Source organism: Pseudophryne corroboree, chromosome 10 (assembly GCF_028390025.1).
Source record: "Pseudophryne corroboree isolate aPseCor3 chromosome 10, aPseCor3.hap2, whole genome shotgun sequence".
NCBI lineage: Eukaryota > Metazoa > Chordata > Amphibia > Anura > Myobatrachidae > Pseudophryne > Pseudophryne corroboree.
The window spans coordinates 371,205,078-371,227,857 of record NC_086453.1 but is presented as its reverse complement, the minus strand read 5'-3'; the positions used below and the strand labels follow the sequence as shown (position 1 = coordinate 371,227,857).

General features: G+C 43.1%; 1 protein-coding gene across 1 annotated transcript in view; it reads right to left on the bottom strand.

Annotated features, from left to right (window-relative positions):
* LOC134966751 (uncharacterized) overlaps positions 1–22,780 on the bottom strand; it is a 254,429-nt gene that overhangs the window by 10,866 nt on the left and 220,783 nt on the right. The window lies entirely within an intron of this gene.

Sequence of the window (22,780 nt, the reverse complement as noted above, 5' to 3'; positions counted from 1 at the left end):
GGTGCAGCTGGAGGGTATGCCACTGCATCTGCAGCAAGTCTCTGCGCTGTACATAGGGGAAAAATATCCTTTTACTGCAGCGTCCTATGTCCTGCTGCCAGTCCACCTGCCCCCTCCACCATCAACAGTCCCCACTCCCTAGCCGCGCCGCAGGTGGAACAAAAGCTGCTGCGGCCACCGGCATAGATGTGTATGATACCGGCGCAGCGGAAGGCTTTCATATCCCTCCCTGCGCCGCATACTCTCTGAGCCCCGGAGCCTCCTCTGCGTGTGATGTCACAGTAGTGTCTCCCCGCCACAGCCGCGCCCAGATCCCCAGAGGCCCTGACTCCACAACACAGCACCTGGGCTGCCGGCCTGGAAGCCCCGAGATGGCTAATGTAACGGATAGAGTGGGTGATATCACGGAGGGTAATGTCTGGACGCTGAATCAATGTACAAGGTGACAGTGCTGTGCAGTGCAGTGGGTGTGCAGTCTGGGCCGGTGCTAAGGTGTTCGGCGCCCCCCTGCAAACTATAAATTTACACCCTTGCATACTTTACAAAGGCACAGCGCACATAATACCCCCTGTAGTAGAGACACTTACACATGTAATGCCCCCTGTACCAGTGACGCTTAGACACGTAACGCCCCCCTGTACCAGTGACGCTTACACACATTATGCCGCAGTCACACATACACACACATATATATATATATATATATATATATATATATATACATACAAACACACACACACATACATACTGTACATACATTACACACATACACAGTATACACTCTACCGTCATATGATAAAGACGATCGGTCTGTGTGACTGTACAATGTGTGACTTAGCTGGACACTCCACCATCATATGATAAAGACGATCGATCTGTGTGACTGTACAATGTGTGACTTAGCCGGACACTCTACCGTCACATGATAAAGGCGATCGGTCTGTGTGACTGTACAATGTGTGACTTAGCCGGACACTCTACAGTCATATGATAAAGACGATCGGTCTGTGTGACTGTACAATGTGTGACTTAGCTGGACACTCCACCATCATATGATAAAGACGATCAGTCTGTGTGACTGTACAATGTGTGACTTAGCTGGACACTCTACAGTCACATGATAAAGACGATCGGTCTGTGTGACTGTACAATGTGTGACTTAGCTGGACACTCTACAGTCACATGATAAAGACGATCGGTCTGTGTGACTGTACAATGTGTGACTTAGCTGGACACTCTACAGTCACATGATAAAGACGATCGGTCTGTGTGACTGTACAATGTGTGACTTAGCTGGACACTCTGCCGTCACATGATAAAGACGATCGGTCTGTGTGACTGTACAATGTGTGACTTAGCCGGACACTCTGCCGTCACATGATAAAGACGATCGGTCTGTGTGACTGTACAATGTGTGAGTTAGCTGGTCACTCCGCCGTCACACGATAAAGACGATCGGTCTGTGTGACTGTACAATGTGACTTAGCCGGACACTCTACAGTCATATGATAAAGACGATCGGTCTGTGTGACTGTACAATGTGTGAGTTAGCTGGTCACTCCGCCGTCACACGATAAAGACGATCGGTCTGTGTGACTGTACAATGTGACTTAGCCGGACACTCTACAGTCATATGATAAAGACGATCGGTCTGTGTGACTGTACAATGTGTGAGTTAGCTGGTCACTCCGCCGTCACACGATAAAGACGATCGGTCTGTGTGACTGTACAATGTGTGAGTTAGCTGGTCACTCTGCCGTCACATGATAAAGACGATCGGTCTGTGTGACTGTACAATGTGTGAGTTAGCTGGTCACTCCGCCGTCATATGATAAAGACGATCGGTCTGTGTGACTGTACAATGTGTGAGTTAGCTGGTCACTCCGCCGTCATATGATAAAGACGATCGGTCTGTGTGACTGTACAATGTGTGAGTTAGCTGGTCACTCTGCCGTCACATGATAAAGTAGTTCTGCGCTTCATGGCGAGTGTTTCCGGCATTAGCCGCTGGCGTTACATACATAACGTCATTCCACAAACACAAGTGAAAGGTTCTCGGTGTGCAGCGACGGAGCGTTCTGTGCCTGTGTAATTACACACTCTGCAGCGGAAGAATGACACACATTATATTTCCTTTGTGTGAGAGAGAATTCCATGAAATCAGCATATGGCACTTTCCTGATGTATTCTGTGTATTTCACATGAATAAAGCCTGATTATACCGTTCACTTAGTGCGGAATGTCACGCTGTCTGTACCCGTGTTTACTGCAGGTGGGTTACACTACACATCTGTTCCATGACGGGGATAAACATTATGCAGGCGACAATACACCTGTCACTGTGATCACCCTCAGACACCCAGGAGATGAAGACGTGACACACGTTACTGACACACAGATATTACTGACAGCAGTTACTGACACACACATGTTACTGACACACAGATGTTACTGACCTCAGTTACTGACACACAGATATTACTGACAGCAGTTACTGACACACACATGTTACTGACACACAGATGTTACTGACCACAGTTACTTATAGATGCTACTGACCGCAGTTACTGACACACAGATTTTACTGACACACAGATGTTACTGACACACAGATGTTACTGACCACAGTTACTGACACACATATGTTACTGACCGCAGTTACTGACACACAGATGTTACTGACCACAGTTACTGACACACAGATGTTACTGACCTCAGTTACTGACACACAGATATTACTGACAGCAGTTACTGACACACACATGTTACTGACACACAGATGTTACTGACCTCAGTTACTGACACACAGATATTACTGACAGCAGTTACTGACACACACGTTACTGACACACAGATGTTACTGACCAGTTACTGACACGCAGATGTTACTGACCGCAGTTACTGACACACACATGTTACTGACATACAGATGTTACTGACCACAGTTACTTATAGATGCTACTGACCGCAGTTACTGACACACAGATTTTACTGACACACACATGTTACTGACCTCAGTTACTGACACACACATGTTACTGACCGCAGTTACTGACACACAGATGTTACTAACCTCAGTTACTGACACACAGATGTTACTGAACACAGTTACTTATAGATGCTACTGACCGCAGTTACTGACACACAGATTTTACTGACACACAGATGTTACTGATGTCAGTTACTGAAACACAGGTGTTATTGACCAGTTACTGATACACAGATGTTACTGACACACAGATATTACTGACACACAGATGTTACTGACCACAGTTACTGACACACAGATGTTACTGACCACAGTTACTGACACACAGATGTTACTGACCTCAGTTACTGACACACAGATGTTACTGACCTCAGTTACTGACACACAGATATTACTGACAGCAGTTACTGACACACAGATGTTACTGACCACAGTTACTGACACACAGATGTTACTGACACACAGATGCTACTGACCAGTTACTGACACACAGATGTTACTGACCTCAGTTACTGACACACAGATATTACTGACAGCAGTTACTGACACACAGATGTTACTGACCACAGTTACTGACACACAGATGTTACTGACCTCAGTTACTGACATACAGATGTTACTGACCGCAGTAACTGACACACAGATGTTACTGACCTCAGTTACTGACACACAGGTGTTACTGACCAGTTACTGATACACAGATGTTACTGACACACAGATATTACTGACAGCAGTTACTGACACAGATGTTACTGACCACAGTTACTGATACACAGATGTTACTGACACGCAGATATTACTGACAGCAGTTACCGACACACAGATGTTACTGACCAGTTACTGACACACAGATGTTACTGACCACAGTTACTGACATACAGATGTTACTGTCCGCAGTTACTGACACACACATGTTACTGACCTCAGTTACTGACATACAGATGTTACTGACCACAGTTACTGACATACAGATGTTACTGACCGCAGTTACTGACACACACGTTACTGACCTCAGTTACTGACACACAGATGTTACTGACTGCAGTTACTGACACACAGATGTTACAGACTGCAGTTACTGACACACAGATGTTACTGACCAGTTACTGACACACAAATGTTACTGACACAGGCTCAGTACACACACTCAGGGTCAGACTGTCCCACAGGGGAAACCCTCGGTGGACCCCACTGACTGGGGGCCCAACCCCTACTCTAAGGGCCCGCTTCCAGACTGTGCATTTGAATTATACATGATGCTGCACAGGACTATGGTGTATTTCTTTACAGTTAATTGCTGTTATTAATCTGTTACATTATTACAGCATTATTTACTTTGTGTATTTATCAAGGGACCCAGACCATGCACTCGCTAAAGGTCAGCCAAGACTCCTAGCATATGCCCCTATCACTGTATTCCCCCAGGGGGAGGCCTTCATGCCCCTATCACTGTATTACCCCGTGGGGGGGGGGGGGGGCTTCATGCCCCTATCACTGTATTCCCCCAGGGGGGGGGCCTTCATGCCCCTATCACTGTATTCCCCCGGGGGGCCCTTCATGCCCCATCACTGTATTCCCCAGGGGAGCCTTCATGCCCCCATCACTGTATTCCCCAGGGGACCCTTCATGCCCCTATCACTGTATTCCCCCAGGGGGTGGGGCCTTCATGCCCCTATCACTGTATTCCCCCAGGGGGGGCCTTCATGCCCCTATCACTGTATTCCCCCGGGGGGCCTTCATGCCCCTATCACTGTATTCCCCCGGGGGGCCCTTCATGCCCCCATCACTGTATTCTCCCAGGGGGGGCCTTCATGCCCCTATCACTGTATTCCCCCGGGGGCCCTTCATGCCCCCATCACTGTTTTCCCCCGGGGGAGGGCCTTCATGCCCCCATCACTGTATTCCCCCGGGGGGGGGGGGGGGGGGGCTTCATGCCCCGGTCCGACACTGCTCACACTCCCTGAAGACTGGTCGATGTGATCCTGTAATGTGGGGTGAGATGAGCCCTAAATGAACTGTAGCTGGTAGATTTACTAAAATTTCGAAAACAGACAAGCCATGGTGTTGCCCATAGCAACCAAACAGATTCTACAGATGGAGCCATGCTCATCTTTGCTAGTCGCAGGACGGCTTTCTGGGTGGCGTGCCAGGCTTTGACTACTAGGGAGCATTTCTCTATTACAATATAGAAAATGATTGGTCGCTATGGACAACACCACCACTTACCTGTGTTTGAAGTGAATCAATACCTAGGAGAGATCTTGTGAAGGCCTGTCCCGCCATTTTCCACGCGCACCGACAGAAGCGCCGATAGCTTGTACCGGGGGATGTTGAGCTATGAGGCATCAATGTCAGGGCTGCAAAAACGCTCTAATCAAGGACACCGGACCTTATTCAGAGATCGACGCAGATCGCGGCATACGCAGCCAGACCCGCCTCCATCTCCTCACATGCCGGGGACCGCCCAGCACAGGACCAGGCCGCCTCCCGCTGCGTCTGCAATTAGATTGTGGATGTATTGGAACTAAGGTTGACCCCTGGCAGTGCAGTCTGGCTGCGTTGTCAAGGTCCCGGTCCGCCTCCGTTCACCTCGGCCCACCCCCCAACGCCGCATTGCCGCCACGGGAATGCCTACCGCTGTCAATTACATTGCAGCCGCATCCATCGGTGATGAGGCCACAATGTGTAACTCCGCGCAGCCGCAAAGTGGCCGCTACGCAATGCACTGTTTGCCTCCACATTTTGGTCATGAATATTATTCAGAGACACTAGGATCCCTTATTACACATTATAGAACGGATGGACATACATACATGTATAAATCACACATACATGTATAAATCACACATACATGTATAATCATTTTTTTACCTCAGAATTAAAAAATGGATGCCTTTCCCAAATCCTAACCAAATTGCCTATAACCCCTGCACACCTACCTGTAGGAGCAGATAACCCCTACTCTAATCACACCAGTTACCAAGTCACCAATAACCCCTGCACATATAATTGTAGGAACTAATGACCCCTACCCTTATAACAGCCCCCTGCCCCCCCCCTTCCCCCAGCATATCTAATAACCCCTGCAGACCTATTTATAGGAATTGATAATCCCTCTACTCTAATCAAAAGCACCCCCACTTATCAAATCCCCTATAGCCCCCCGCAGGGACGAAACTAGGATTTTCGACACCCGGGGCAAGGCAGTAATTTGGCGTAGTATGCTGCAGCTGCCTGTGCCAAGGGGGAAGGGACGCTCATGCTACACTTTGGCTGAACACCAGGCTTCGTAGTGGCAGCCCCCTGCGGGCTTCTCCTGAGCTGCTCGGACAGAGGAGGAGAGAGGTAATACTCTCTCTCACTGATAATAAGAGGCCCTTCACTCGCTCCCTCTCTACTGTAAACCTGCGCCCGGGGCACATGCCCCCTCAGCCCTTCCCTAGTTGCGGCCCTGCACATGCAATGATAGGAACCGGTATCCTCTAATAACAGTACCATTACCAGATCACCTGTAATCCCTGCACATCTACTGACCCCCCTGATTTACCCCCCTAACCACACTGCTCTTACCAAGTCACACATAGCCCCCTTATATCACCCTTTATCCCCTGTACATCTACTAGCAGGAACTGCTAACCCCCTACCCAAATTACCGATAACCTAAACCTCCTGGATTCCCATTAATAGGAACTGATAATCCCCTTGATCAGACATATGCCAGACATTAAACTCTGATAATATTCTATATGTCACTGAAATTGCCAAACAATGATATATAGTTGTTGTTTTGTTTTTTTTGTTTTTAAATTTATAAACACTGCGTTTCTCAAATTGTTACAAAAACATACTCGCTACTCATTTATAACTATGGGGCTAATTCAGTGTGCGATCCAACCGCAAAAATTACAAAAAAGATGCAGGCCGTCCTGCACAATCGCCCACATTTTCTGTGGGGGAGGGGCGAAGAAAATGTGATCGCCTCTGCCTGTCAATCAGGCAGAGGCGAATGCGGGGTAGCAACGCTCCGTTTCCTAGCCAGAGACGTAGCGTTGTGGGGGCGGACGCTGGCAAACGGGGGGCTATGTGGCGCGAATGGGGGCGTGACAGGGGCATGATCGCGGCGGCTGCATGAGGTCACAAGCAGCTGCTGCGATCGTAAACATGGCGGCGAGCCTCCTGTGGGTGCAGCCAAGCTGCGGCGGCAGGAGGCATCCTTAGTTTCTGCTAACAAGCAGAAATTGCAATGCGATTGCAATTTCTGCTTGTTGAGGCGGGGGAAGCAGCGGTCAGCATGCGGTGTGGCCTCGCCCTGTGATGGGAGGAGCCCAGCATGCGAACAGAAGGACTGCAAATTCTGATAATTAGCAGAGTTTGCAATCCTTACTGAATAAGGCCCTATGTCACCTATACAGTACCAGGAGATCTATAATTGTGTCACCCATACAGTACCAGGAGATCTATAATTGTGTCACCTATACAGTACCAGGAGATCTATAATTGTGTCACCCATACAGTACCAGGAGATCTATAACTGTGTCACCTATACAGTACCAGGAGATCTATAATTGTGTCAGTCATACAGTACCAGGAGATCTATAATTGTGTCACATATACAGTACCAGGAGATCTATAATTGTGTCACCCATACAGTACCAGGAGATCTATAATTGTGTCACCCATACAGTACCAGGAGATCTATAATTGTGTCACCCGTACAGTACCAGGTGATCTATAATTGTGTCACATATACAGTACCAGGAGATCTATAATTGTGTCACATATACAGTACCAGGAGATCTATAATTGTGTCACATATACAGTACCAGGAGATCTATAATTGTGTCACATATACAGTACCAGGAGATCTATAATTGTGTACAGTACCAGGAGATCTATAATTGTGTCACATATACAGTACCAGGAGATCTATAATTGTGTACAGTACCAGGAGATCTATAATTGTGTCACCTATACAGTACCAGGAGATCTATAATTGTGTACAGTACCAGGAGATCTATAATTGTGTCACCTATACAGTACCAGGAGATCTATAATTGTGTACAGTACCAGGAGATCTATAATTGTGTACAGTACCAGGAGATCTATAATTGTGTCACCTATACAGTACCAGGAGATCTATAATTGTGTCACCTATACAGTACCAGGAGATCTATAATTGTGTCACCCATACAGTACCAGGAGATCTATAATTGTGTCATCCATACAGTACCAGGAGATCTATAATTGTGTCACCCATACAGTACCAGGAGATCTATAATTGTGTCACATATACAGTGCCAGGAGATCTATAATTGTGTCACCTATACAGTACCAGGAGATCTATAACTGTGTCACCTATACAGTACCAGGAGATCTATAATTGTGTCACCCATACAGTACCAGGAGATCTATAATTGTGTCACATATACAGTACCAGGAGATCTATAATTGTGTACAGTACCAGGAGATCTATAATTGTGTACAGTACCAGGAGATCTATAATTGGGTCACCTATACATTACCAGGAGATCTATAATTGTGTCACCCATACAGTACCAGGAGATCTATAATTGTGTCACATATACAGTACCAGGAGATCTATAATTGTGTACAGTACCAGGAGATCTATAATTGTGTCACCTATACAGTACCAGGAGATCTATAATTGTGTCACCCATACAGTACCAGGAGATCTATAATTGTGTCACATATACAGTACCAGGAGATCTATAATTGTGTACAGTACCAGGAGATCTATAATTGTGTACAGTACCAGGATATCTATAATTGTGTCACCTATACAGTACCAGGAGATCTATAATTGTGTCACCTATACAGTACCAGGAGATCTATAATTGTGTCACCCATACAGTACCAGGAGATCTATAATTGTGTCACCCATACAGTACCAGGAGATCTATAATTGTGTCACATATACAGTACCAGGAGATCTATAACTGTGTCACCTATACAGTACCAGGAGATCTATAATTGTGTCACCCATACAGTACCAGGAGATCTATAATTGTGTCACATATACAGTACCAGGAGATCTATAATTGTGTACAGTACCAGGAGATCTATAATTGTGTCACCTATACATTAACAGGAGATCTATAATTGTGTCACCCATACAGTACCAGGAGATCTATAATTGTGTCACATATGCAGTACCAGGAGATCTATAATTGTGTCACCTATACAGTACCAGGAGATCTATAATTGTGTCACCTACACAGTACCAGGAGATCTATAATTGTGTCACCTACACAGTACCAGGAGATCTATAATTGTGTCACCTACACAGTACCAGGAGATCTATAATTGTGTCACCTATACAGTACCAGGAGATCTATAATTGTGTCACCTACACAGTACCAGGAGATCTATAATTGTGTCACCTACACAGTACCAGGAGATCTATAATTGTGTCACCTACACAGTACCAGGAGATCTATAATTGTGTCACCTATACAGTACCAGGAGATCTATAATTGTGTCACCTACACAGTACCAGGAGATCTATAATTGTGTCACCTATACAGTACCAAGAGATCTATAATTGTGTCACCCATACAGTACCATGAGATCTATAATTGTGTCACCCATACAGTACCAGGAGATCTATAATTGTGTCACCTATACAGTACCAGGAGATCTATAACTGTCACCTATACAGTACCAGGAGATCTATAACTGGGTCACCTATACAGTACCAGGAGATCTATAACTGGGTCACCCGTACAGTACCAGGAGATCTATAACTGTGTCACCCATACAGTACCAGGAGATCTATAATTGTGTCACATATACAGTACCAGGAGATCTATAATTGTGTCACCCGTACAGTACCAGGAGATCTATAATTGTGTCACATATACAGTTCCAGGAGATCTATAATTGTGTCACCCGTACAGTACCAGGAGATCTATAATTGTGTCACCTATACAGTACCAGGAGATCTATAACTGTGTCACCCATACAGTACCAGGAGATCTATAATTGTTGTCACCCGTACAGTACCAGGAGATCTATAACTGTGTCACCCGTACAGTACCAGGAGATCTATAACTGTGTCACCCGTACAGTACCAGGAGATCTATAACTGTGTCACCTATACAGTACCAGGAGATCTATAATTGTGTCACCCATACAGTACCAGGAGATCTATAAATGTGTCACCCATACAGTACCAGGAGATCTATAATTGTGTCACCTATACAGTACCAGGATATCTATAACTGTGTCACCCGTACAGTACCAAGAGATCTATAATTTTGTCACCCGTACAGTACCAGGAGATCTAGAATTGTGTCACCCATACAGTACCAGGAGATCTATAATTGTGTCACCCGTACAGTACCAGGAGATCTATAATTGTGTCACCCGTACAGTATCAGGAGATCTATAATTGTGTCACCCGTACAGTTCCAAGAGATCTATAATTTTGTCACCCGTACAGTACCAGGAGATCTATAATTGTGTCAACCATACAGTACCAGGAGATCTATAATTGTGTCAACCGTACAGTACCAGGAGATCTATAATTGTGTCACCCGTACAGTACCAGGAGATCTATCATTGTTGTCATCCGTACAGTACCAGGAGATATATAACTGTGTCACCCATACAGTACCAGGAAATCTAATATTGTTGTCACCCGTACAGTACCAGGAGTTCTATAATTGTGTCACCTATACAGTACCAGGAGATCTATAATTGTGTCACCTATACAGTACCAGGAGATCTATAATTGTGTTACCCATACAGTACCAGGAGTTCTATAATTGTGTCACATATACAGTACCAGGAGATCTATAATTGTCACCCATACAGTACCAGGAGATCTATAACTGTGTCACCCATACAGTACCAGGAGTTCTATAATTGTGTCACATATACAGTACCAGGAGATCTATAATTGTCACCCATACAGTACCAGGAGATCTATAACTGTGTCACCTATACAGTACCAGGAGATCTATAATTGTGTCACCCGTACAGTACCAGGAGATCTATAATTGTGTCACCTATACAGGAGATCTATAATTGTGTCACCTATACAGTACCAGGAGATCTATAATTGTGTCACCCGTACAGTACCAAGAGATCTATAATTGTGTCACCCGTACAGTACCAAGAGATCTATAATTGTGTCACCTACACAGTACCAGGAGATCTATAATTGTGTCACCTACACAGTACCAGGAGATCTATAACTGTGTCACCTATACAGTACCAGGAGATCTATAATTGTGTCACCCGTACAGTACCAGGAGATCTATAATTGTGTCACCTATACAGGAGATCTATAATTGTGTCACCTATACAGTACCAGGAGATCTATAATTGTGTCACCCGTACAGTACCAAGAGATCTATAATTGTGTCACCCGTACAGTACCAGGAGATCTATAATTGTGTCACCCGTACAGTACCAAGAGATCTATAATTGTGTCACCTACACAGTACCAAGAGATCTATAATTGTGTCACCCGTACAGTACCAAGAGATCTATAATTGTGTCAACCATACAGTACCAGGAGATCTATAATTGTGTCAACCGTACAGTACCAGGAGATCTATAATTGTGTCACCCGTACAGTACCAGGAGATCTATAATTGTGTCACCCGTACAGTACCAGGAGATCTATAATTGTGTCACCTATACAGGAGATCTATAATTGTGTCACCTATACAGTACCAGGAGATCTATAATTGTGTCACCCGTACAGTACCAAGAGATCTATAATTGTGTCACCCGTACAGTACCAAGAGATCTATAATTGTGTCACCTACACAGTACCAGGAGATCTATAATTGTGTCACCTACACAGTACCAGGAGATCTATAACTGTGTCACCTATACAGTACCAGGAGATCTATAATTGTGTCACCCGTACAGTACCAGGAGATCTATAATTGTGTCACCTATACAGGAGATCTATAATTGTGTCACCTATACAGTACCAGGAGATCTATAATTGTGTCACCCGTACAGTACCAAGAGATCTATAATTGTGTCACCCGTACAGTACCAGGAGATCTATAATTGTGTCACCCGTACAGTACCAAGAGATCTATAATTGTGTCACCTACACAGTACCAAGAGATCTATAATTGTGTCACCCGTACAGTACCAAGAGATCTATAATTGTGTCACCTACACAGTACCAAGAGATCTATAATTGTGTCACCCGTACAGTACCAGGAGATCTATAATTGTGTCACCCGTACAGTACCAGGAGATCTATAACTGTGTCACCTATACAGTACCAAGAGATCTATAATTGTGTCACCCATACAGTACCAGGAGATCTATAATTGTGTCACCTATACAGTACCAGGAGATCTATAATTGTGTCACCTATACAGTAGCAGGAGATCTATAGTTGTTGTCACCCGTACAGTACCAGGAGATCTATAATCGTGTCACCCGTACAGTATCAGGAGATCTATAATTGTGTCACCTATACAGTACCAGGAGATCTATAATCGTGTCACCCGTACAGTACCAGGAGATCTATAATCGTGTCACCCGTACAGTACCAGGAGATCTATAACTGTGTCACCTACACAGTACCAGGAGATCTATAACTGTGTCACCTATACAGTACCAGGAGATCTATAATTGTGTCACCCGTACAGTACCAGGAGATCTATAATTGTGTCACCTATACAGGAGATCTATAATTGTGTCACCTATACAGTACCAGGAGATCTATAATTGTGTCACCCGTACAGTACCAAGAGATCTATAATTGTGTCACCCGTACAGTACCAAGAGATCTATAATTGTGTCACCTACACAGTACCAGGAGATCTATAATTGTGTCACCTACACAGTACCAGGAGATCTATAACTGTGTCACCTATACAGTACCAGGAGATCTATAATTGTGTCACCCGTACAGTACCAGGAGATCTATAATTGTGTCACCTATACAGGAGATCTATAATTGTGTCACCTATACAGTACCAGGAGATCTATAATTGTGTCACCCGTACAGTACCAAGAGATCTATAATTGTGTCACCCGTACAGTACCAGGAGATCTATAATTGTGTCACCTATACAGTACCAAGAGATCTATAATTGTGTCACCTACACAGTACCAAGAGATCTATAATTGTGTCACCCGTACAGTACCAAGAGATCTATAATTGTGTCACCCGTACAGTACCAGGAGATCTATAATTGTGTCACCTATACAGTACCAAGAGATCTATAATTGTGTCACCTACACAGTACCAAGAGATCTATAATTGTGTCACCCGTACAGTACCAAGAGATCTATAATTGTGTCACCTACACAGTACCAAGAGATCTATAATTGTGTCACCCGTACAGTACCAGGAGATCTATAATTGTGTCACCCGTACAGTACCAGGAGATCTATAACTGTGTCACCTATACAGTACCAAGAGATCTATAATTGTGTCACCCGTACAGTAGCAGGAGATCTATAGTTGTTGTCACCCGTACAGTACCAGGAGATCTATAATCGTGTCACCCGTACAGTATCAGGAGATCTATAATTGTGTCACCTATACAGTACCAGGAGATCTATAATTGTGTCACCTATACAGTACCAGGAGATCTATAATTGTGTCACCTATACAGTACCAGGAGATCTATAATTGTGTCACCTATACAGTAGCAGGAGATCTATAGTTGTTGTCACCCGTACAGTACCAGGAGATCTATAATCGTGTCACCCGTACAGTATCAGGAGATCTATAATTGTGTCACCTATACAGTACCAGGAGATCTATAATCGTGTCACCCGTACAGTACCAGGAGATCTATAATTGTGTCACCCGTACAGTAGCAGGAGATCTATAGTTGTTGTCACCCGTACAGTACCAGGAGATCTATAATCGTGTCACCCGTACAGTACCAGGAGATCTATAATTGTGTCACCCGTACAGTACCAGGAGATCTATAGTTGTTGTCACCCGTACAGTACCAGGAGATCTATAATTGTGTCACCCGTACAGTACCAGGAGATCTATAATTGTGTCACCCATACAGTAATGAGAAAATGAGAAATACATATATAGACAATGCTGTCAGCCTATAAATGATCTGATAAACTCCACCAGGAAACTAGACAAGAAGCGGAGACGGTAGAAGAGAACGTTCTCCCGGGGCACGGAACGCTGCTGCTATTACTCCTGTTACACCCACACACGTTTAGAACAACAGCAACAGAATCAATTCCCAATTAAAAAACAAGGAAAGGTTAGAGCAGAGACAGCTGTGGCTGGAGAAGTCCTGGCTCTACATGCATTGCTCACACCACATTAGCATCATGCACAGGTATCAGGTGTACATACATGACAGCAGTCCATGCTTTGCTGGCTTTGCAGGTGGAGATTTCAGGATAGCACTGGTTAATTCCCTTGCTGTGGAGTTTCTGGAGTGTCTGCGTTGTTGGAGCGTTCTTGCTATATTCCCATTCTGGGTGCAGGTGGCTCAGCAGCAGAAGCGGACTGGCATCCTCACATCCACAGGAGCAGCTGGAGAACGTGTGCTGAGATTCTCTCACTGCTATCCTGCGAGCTGCCTGCGGGTGCCTCCTACCAACAGCATCATGTGCTCACTGACTGCTCCTTTCCAGTATCTCAGGAGCATGGGGGCATGGTTCTGAGAGGTGTGTGGTCACACTGCTTATATATCACTATCCTGCTATACATGCACATGAGAGACTCCAGTCCCCTGATCACACACATCACATCCACACCGAGTCCAGATAAACACTGTCCGTCCATACCCCTGCAGTCAGGGCAAGCTTACAGTTTGTGGGGGCATGAGGGCAACTAACTCTTGGGGGGGCTCCTACTAATAAAATTGTTAATAATATATGCTGGTGATGTTATTATAAAGTGTAATGTGTATACTACTAGTGCACCCAGTTCACATTATGCCACACAGTGCCCCCAGTTCACATTATGCCACACAGTGCCACCAGTTTACATTATGCCACACAGCACCCCCAGTTCACATTATGCCACACCGTGCCCCCAGTTCACATTATGCCACGTAGGGCCTCCAGTTCACATTATGCCACACAGTGCCCCCCAGTTCACATTATGCCACGTAGTTCCACAGTTCACATTTTGCCACACAGTACCCCCACTTCACATTATGCCACACCATGCCCCCAGTTCACATTATGCCACGTAGGGCCTCCAGTTCACATTATGCCACACAGTGCCCCCCAGTTCACATTATGCCACGTAGTTCCACAGTTCACATTTTGCCACACAGTACCCCCAGTTCACATTACGCCACACCGTGCCCCCAGTTCACATTATGCCACGTAGGGCCTCCAGTTCACATGATGCCACACAGTGCCCCCCAGTTCACATTATGCCACGTAGTTCCACAGTTCACATTTTGCCACACAGTACCCCCAGTTCACATTATGCCACACCGTGCCCCCAATTCACATTATGCCACGTAGGGCCTCCAGTTCACATTATGCCACACAGTGCCCAGGTTCACATTATGCCACACAGTGCCCCCCAGTTCACATTATGCCACGTAGTTCCACAGTTCACATTTTGCCACACAGTACCCCCAGTTCACATTATGCCACACCATGCCCCCAGTTCACATTATGCCACGTAGGGCCTCCAGTTCACATTATGCCACACAGTGCCCCCCAGTTCACATTATGCCACGTAGTTCCACAGTTCACATTTTGCCACACAGTACCCCCAGTTCACATTACGCCACACCGTGCCCCCAGTTCACATTATGCCACGTAGGGCCTCCAGTTCACATGATGCCACACAGTGCCCCCCAGTTCACATTATGCCACGTAGTTCCACAGTTCACATTTTGCCACACAGTACCCCCAGTTCACATTATGCCACACCGTGCCCCCAATTCACATTATGCCACGTAGGGCCTCCAGTTCACATTATGCCACACAGTGCCCAGGTTCACATTATGCCACACAGTGCCCCCCAGTTCACATTATGCCACGTAGTTCCACAGTTCACATTTTGCCACACAGAATTATTCAACCAGTCATTAGCTACAGGAGTAATTCCAGAGGACTGGAAAAGAGCAAACGTAGTCCCACTGCACAAAAGTGGAAGCAAGGAAGAGGCAAACAACTACAGACCAGTGAGTCTTACATCAGTAGTAGGGAAATTGATGGAAACACTCTTAAAAGAAAGAGTTGTAGATTATCTCAAATCTGGCAATTTACAGGATCCCAAACAGCATGGATTCACTGGGGGGAGATCATGTCAAACAAATCTTATTGACTTTTTTGACTGTGTGACTAAAGTGATGGATAAAGGTGGAGCCATGGATATAGCTTATCTAGACTTTAGTAAGGCTTTTAACACTGTTCCAAATTGCAGACTGCTAAATAAACTTGAAATCTTGGGATTAAATACTAGGATTATTGAATGGGTAAGATCTTGGTTGCAGGATAGAAAACAGAGAGTTGTGGTAAATGGAGTGCATTCACAGGAGGGAAATGTTACCAGTGGAGTACCCCAGGGATCTGTATTTGGACCAGTGCTTTTTAATATCTTTATTGGTGACATTGCAAATGGCATTAAAGGGAAAGTATGCCTTTTTGCAGATGACACAAAGGTATGCAACAAGGTAGACACACCAGGTGGGGTAAAACAAATGATTGAGGATCTAGTTAGACTAGAGGAATGGAGAAGAGTGTGGCAATTACATTTTAATGCCAAAAAATGCAAAATCATGCACTTGGGTCTCAAAAATCCAAAGGCTAAATATAGTATTAATGGCGCTATACTGGAAACTACTGAGGAGGAAAGGGATCTAGGAGTCACTATTTCAGGTGACATAAAGGATAAATATAGTATTAATGGCACTATACTGGAAACTACTGAGGAGGAAAGGGATCTAGGTGTCACTATCTCAGGTGACATAAAGGATAAATATAGTATTAATGGCACTATACTGGGAACTACTGAGGAGGAAAGGGATCTAGGAGTCACTATCTCAGGTGACATAAAGGATAAATACAGTATTAATGGCGCTATACTGGAAACTACTGAGGAGGAAAGGGATCTAGGAGTCACTATTTCAGTTGACATAAAGGATAAATATAGTATTAATGACGCTATACTGGAAACTACTGAGGAGGAAAGGGATCTAGGAGTCACTATTTCAGTTGACATAAAGGATAAATATAGTATTAATGACACTATACTGGAAACTACTGAGGAGGAAAGGGATCTAGGAGTCACTATTTCAGGTGACATAAAGGATAAATATAGTATTAATGACACTATACTGGAAACTACTGAGGAGGAAAGGGATCTAGGAGACACTATTTCAGGTGACATAAAGGATAAATATAGTATTAATGGCACTATACTGGAAACTACTGAGGAGGAAAGGGATCTAGGAGTCACTATCTCAGGTGACATAAAGGATAAATACAGTATTAATGGCGCTATACTGGAAACTACTGAGGAGGAAAGGGATCTAGGAGTCACTATTTCAGTTGACATAAAGGATAAATATAGTATCAATGACACTATACTGGAAACTACTGAGGAGGAAAGGGATCTAGGAGTCACTATTTCAGGTGACATAAAGGATAAATATAGTATTAATGACACTATACTGGAAAATACTGAGGAGGAAAGGGATCTAGGAGACACTATTTCAGGTGACATAAAGGATAAATATAGTATTAATGGCACTATACTGGAAACTACTGAGGAGGAAAGGGATCTAGAAGTCACTATTTCAGGTGACATAAAGGATAAATATAGTATTAATGGCACTATACTGGAAACTACTGAGGAGGAAAGGGATCTAGGAGTCACTATCTCAGGTGACATAAAGGATACATACAGTATTAATGGCACTATACTGGAAACTACTGAGGAGGAAAGGGATCTAGGAGACACTATTTCAGGTGACATAAAGGATAAATATAGTATTAATGGCACTATACTGGAAACTACTGAGGAGGAAAGGGATCTAGAAGTCACTATTTCAGGTGACATAAAGGATAAATATAGTAATAATGGCACTATACTGGAAACTACTGAGGAGGAAAGGGATCTAGGAGTCACTATCTCAGGTGACATAAAGGATACATACAGTATTAATGGCACTACACTGGAAACTACTGAGGAGGAAAGGGATCTAGGAGTCACTATTTCAGTTGACATAAAGGATAAATATAGTATTAATGTCACTATACTGGAAACTACTGAGGAGGAAAGGGATCTAGGAGTCACTATTTCAGGTGACATAAAGGATAAATATAGTAATAATGGCACTATACTGGGAACTACTGAGGAGGAAAGGGATCTAGGAGTCACTATTTCAGGTGACATAAAGGATAAATATAGTAATAATGGCACTATACTGGGAACTACTGAGGAGGAAAGGGATCTAGGAGTCACTATCTCAGGTGACAAAGGATAAATATAGTATTAATGACACTATACTGGAAACTACTGAGGAGGAAAGGGATCTAGGAGTCACTATTTCAGGTGACATAAAGGATAAATATAGTATTAATGACACTATACTGGAAACTACTGAGGAGGAAAGGGATCTAGGAGACACTATTTCAGGTGACATAAAGGATAAATATAGTATTAATGGCACTATACTGGAAACTACTGAGGAGGAAAGGGATCTAGGAGTAACTATCTCAGGTGACATAAAGGATAAATACAGTATTAATGGCGCTATACTGGAAACTACTGAGGAGGAAAGGGATCTAGGAGTCACTATTTCAGTTGACATAAAGGATAAATATAGTATTAATGACACTATACTGGAAACTACTGAGGAGGAAAGGGATCTAGGAGTCACTATTTCAGGTGACATAAAGGATAAATATAGTATTAATGACACTATACTGGAAACTACTGAGGAGAAAAGGGATCTAGGAGTCACTATCTCAGGTGACATAAAGGATAAATATAGTATTAATGACACTATACTGGAAACTACTGAGGAGGAAAGGGATCTAGGAGTCACTATTTCAGGTGACATAAAGGATAAATATAGTATTAATGGCACTATACTGGAAACTACTGAGGAGGAAAGGGATCTAGGAGTCACTATTTCAGGTGACATAAAGGATAAATATAGTATTAATGGCGCTATACTGGAAACTACTGAGGAGGAAAGGGATCTAGGAGTCACTATCTCAGGTGACATAAAGGATAAATACAGTATTAATGGCGCTATACTGGAAACTACTGAGGAGGAAAGGGATCTAGGAGTCACTATTTCAGTTGACATAAAGGATAAATATAGTATTAATGTCACTATACTGGAAACTACTGAGGAGGAAAGGGATCTAGGAGTCACTATTTCAGGTGACATAAAGGATAAATATAGTAATAATGGCACTATACTGGGAACTACTGAGGAGGAAAGGGATCTAGGAGTCACTATTTCAGGTGACATAAAGGATAAATATAGTATTAATGGCGCTATACTGGAAACTACTGAGGAGGAAAGGGATCTAGGAGTCACTATCTCAGGTGACATAAAGGATAAATACAGTATTAATGGCGCTATACTGGAAACTACTGAGGAGGAAAGGGATCTAGGAGTCACTATTTCAGTTGACATAAAGGATAAATATAGTATTAATGTCACTATACTGGAAACTACTGAGGAGGAAAGGGATCTAGGAGTCACTATTTCAGGTGACATAAAGGATAAATATAGTAATAATGGCACTATACTGGGAACTACTGAGGAGGAAAGGGATCTAGGAGTCACTATTTCAGGTGACATAAAGGATAAATATAGTATTAATGGCGCTATACTGGTAACTACTGAGGAGGAAAGGGATCTAGGAGTCACTATTTCAGGTGACATAAAGGATAAATATAGTATTAATGGTTCTATACTGGAAACTACTGAGGAGGAGAGGGATCTAGGAGTCACTATTTCAGGTGACATAAATGATAAATATAGTATTAATGACACTATACTGGAAACTACTGAGGAGGAAAGGGATCTAGGAGTCACTATTTTAGGTGACATAAAGAATAAATATAGTAATAATGGTACTATACTGGGAACTACTGAGGAGGAAAGGAATCTAGGAGTCACTATCTCAGGTGACATAAAGGATAAATATAGTATTAATGACACTATACTGGAAACTACTGAGGAGGAAAGGGATCTAGGAGACACTATTTCAGGTGACATAAAGGATAAATATAGTATTAGTGGCGCTATACTGGAAACTACTGAGGAGGAAAGGGATCTAGGAGACACTATTTCAGGTGACATTAAGGATAAATATAGTATTAGTGGCGCTATACTGGTAACTACTGAGGAGGAAAGGGATCTAGGAGTCACTATTTCAGGTGACATAAAGGATAAATATAGTATTAATGGTTCTATACTGGAAACTACTGAGGAGGAGAGGGATCTAGGAGTCACTATTTCAGGTGACATAAATGATAAATATAGTATTAATGACACTATACTGGAAACTACTGAGGAGGAAAGGGATCTAGGAGTCACTATTTCAGATGACATAAAGGATAAATATAGTAATAATGGCACTATACTGGGAACTACTGAGGAGGAAAGGGATCTAGGAGTCACTATCTCAGGTGACATAAAGGATAAATATAGTATTAATGACACTATACTGGAAACTACTGAGGAGGAAAGGGATCTAGGAGTCACTATTTCAGGTGACATAAAGAATAATTATAGTATTAATGACACTACACTGGAAACTACTGAGGAGGAAAGGGATCTAGGAGACACTATTTCAGGTGACATAAAGGATAAATATAGTATTAATGGCACTATACTGGAAACTACTGAGGAGGAAAGGGATCTAGGAGTCACTATCTCAGGTGACATAAAGGATAAATACAGTATTAATGGCGCTATACTGGAAACTACTGAGGAGGAAAGGGATCTAGGAGTCACTATTTCAGTTGACATAAAGGATAAATATAGTATTAATGACACTATACTGGAAACTACTGAGGAGGAAAGGGATCTAGGAGTCACTATTTCAGTTGACATAAAGGATAAATATAGTATTAATGTCACTATACTGGAAACTACTGAGGAGGAAAGGGATCTAGGAGTCACTATTTCAGGTGACATAAAGGATAAATATAGTAATAATGGCACTATACTGGGAACTACTGAGGAGGAAAGGGATCTAGGAGTCACTATTTCAGGGGACATAAATGATAAATATAGTATTAATGACACTATACTGGAAACTACTGAGGAGGAAAGGGATCTAGGAGTCACTATATCAGGTGACATAAAGGATAAATATAGTAATAATGGCACTATACTGGGAACTACTGAGGAGGAAAGGGATCTAGGAGTCACTATCTCAGGTGACATAAAGGATAAATATAGTATTAATGACACTATACTGGAAACTACTGAGGAGGAAAGGGATCTAGGAGTCACTATTTCAGATTGAAATAAAGGATAAATATAGTAATAATGGCACTATACTGGGAACTACTGAGGAGGAAAGGGATCTAGGAGTCACTATCTCAGGTGACATAAAGGCTAAATATAGTATTAATGACACTATACTGGAAACTACTGAGGAGGAAAGGGATCTAGGAGTCACTATCTCAGGTGACATAAAGGCTAAATATAGTATTAATGACACTATACTGGAAACTACTGAGGAGGAAAGGGATCTAGGAGTCACTATCTCAGGTGACATAAAGGCTAAATATAGTATTAATGACACTATACTGGAAACTACTGAGGAGGGAGGGATCTAGGAGTCACTATTTCAGGTGACATAAAGGCTAAATATAGTATTAATGGCACTATACTGGGAACTACTGAGGAGGAAAGGGATCTAGGAGTCACTATTTCAGGTGACATAAAGGATAACTATGATATTAATGGCACTATACTGGAAACTACTGAGGAGGAAAGGGATCTAGGAGTCACTATTTCAGGTGACATAAAGGCTAAATATAGTATTAATGGCACTATACTGGGAACTACTGAGGAGGAAAGGGATCTAGGAGTCACTATTTCAGGTGACACAAAGGATAAATATAGTATTAATGGCGCTATACTGGGAACTACTGAGGAGGAAAGGGATCTAGGAGTCACTATTTCAGGTGACATAAAGACAGGTAAGCAATGTAACAAGGCAATGAGGAAGGCTAGTCAGATGCTTGGCTGCATTGGGAGAGGAATCAGCAGCAGAAAGAAAGAAGTAATAATGCCACTGTATAGGTCATTGCTGCGGTCTCATCTAGAATACTGTGTTCAATTCTGGAGGCCATATCTTCAAAAGGATATTAATACATTAGAAACTGTACAAAGAAGGGCAACTAAAATGGTGCATGGCCTACATCACACATCATACCCAGAAAGACTAAGAAATCTCAAGAAGAGGGGGGACATGATAGAAACTTTCAAATATATCAAGGGTTTTAACAAAGTCCTGGAGGGAAACATTCTCCAAATGAAGAGAAGCAATAGGACACGAGGACATGCACTGAGACTGGAGGGGGGAGGTTCAGGGGAAATTTGCGGAAAAATTACTTCACAAAAAGGGTAGTGGACAAGTGGAATAGCCTCCCATCGGAGGTGGTAGAGGCTAAGACAGTAGAGCAATTTAAACATGCATGGGATAGACATAAGGATATCCTAACAAAGAAATAAGGATCAAATAAGATTAGAGATAAAGATAATGTAAAAAAAAAAAAAAGGTGCAGACTAGATGGGCCAAGTCGTTCTTATCTGCCGACAAATTCTGTTTCTATGTTTAGTGCCTCCA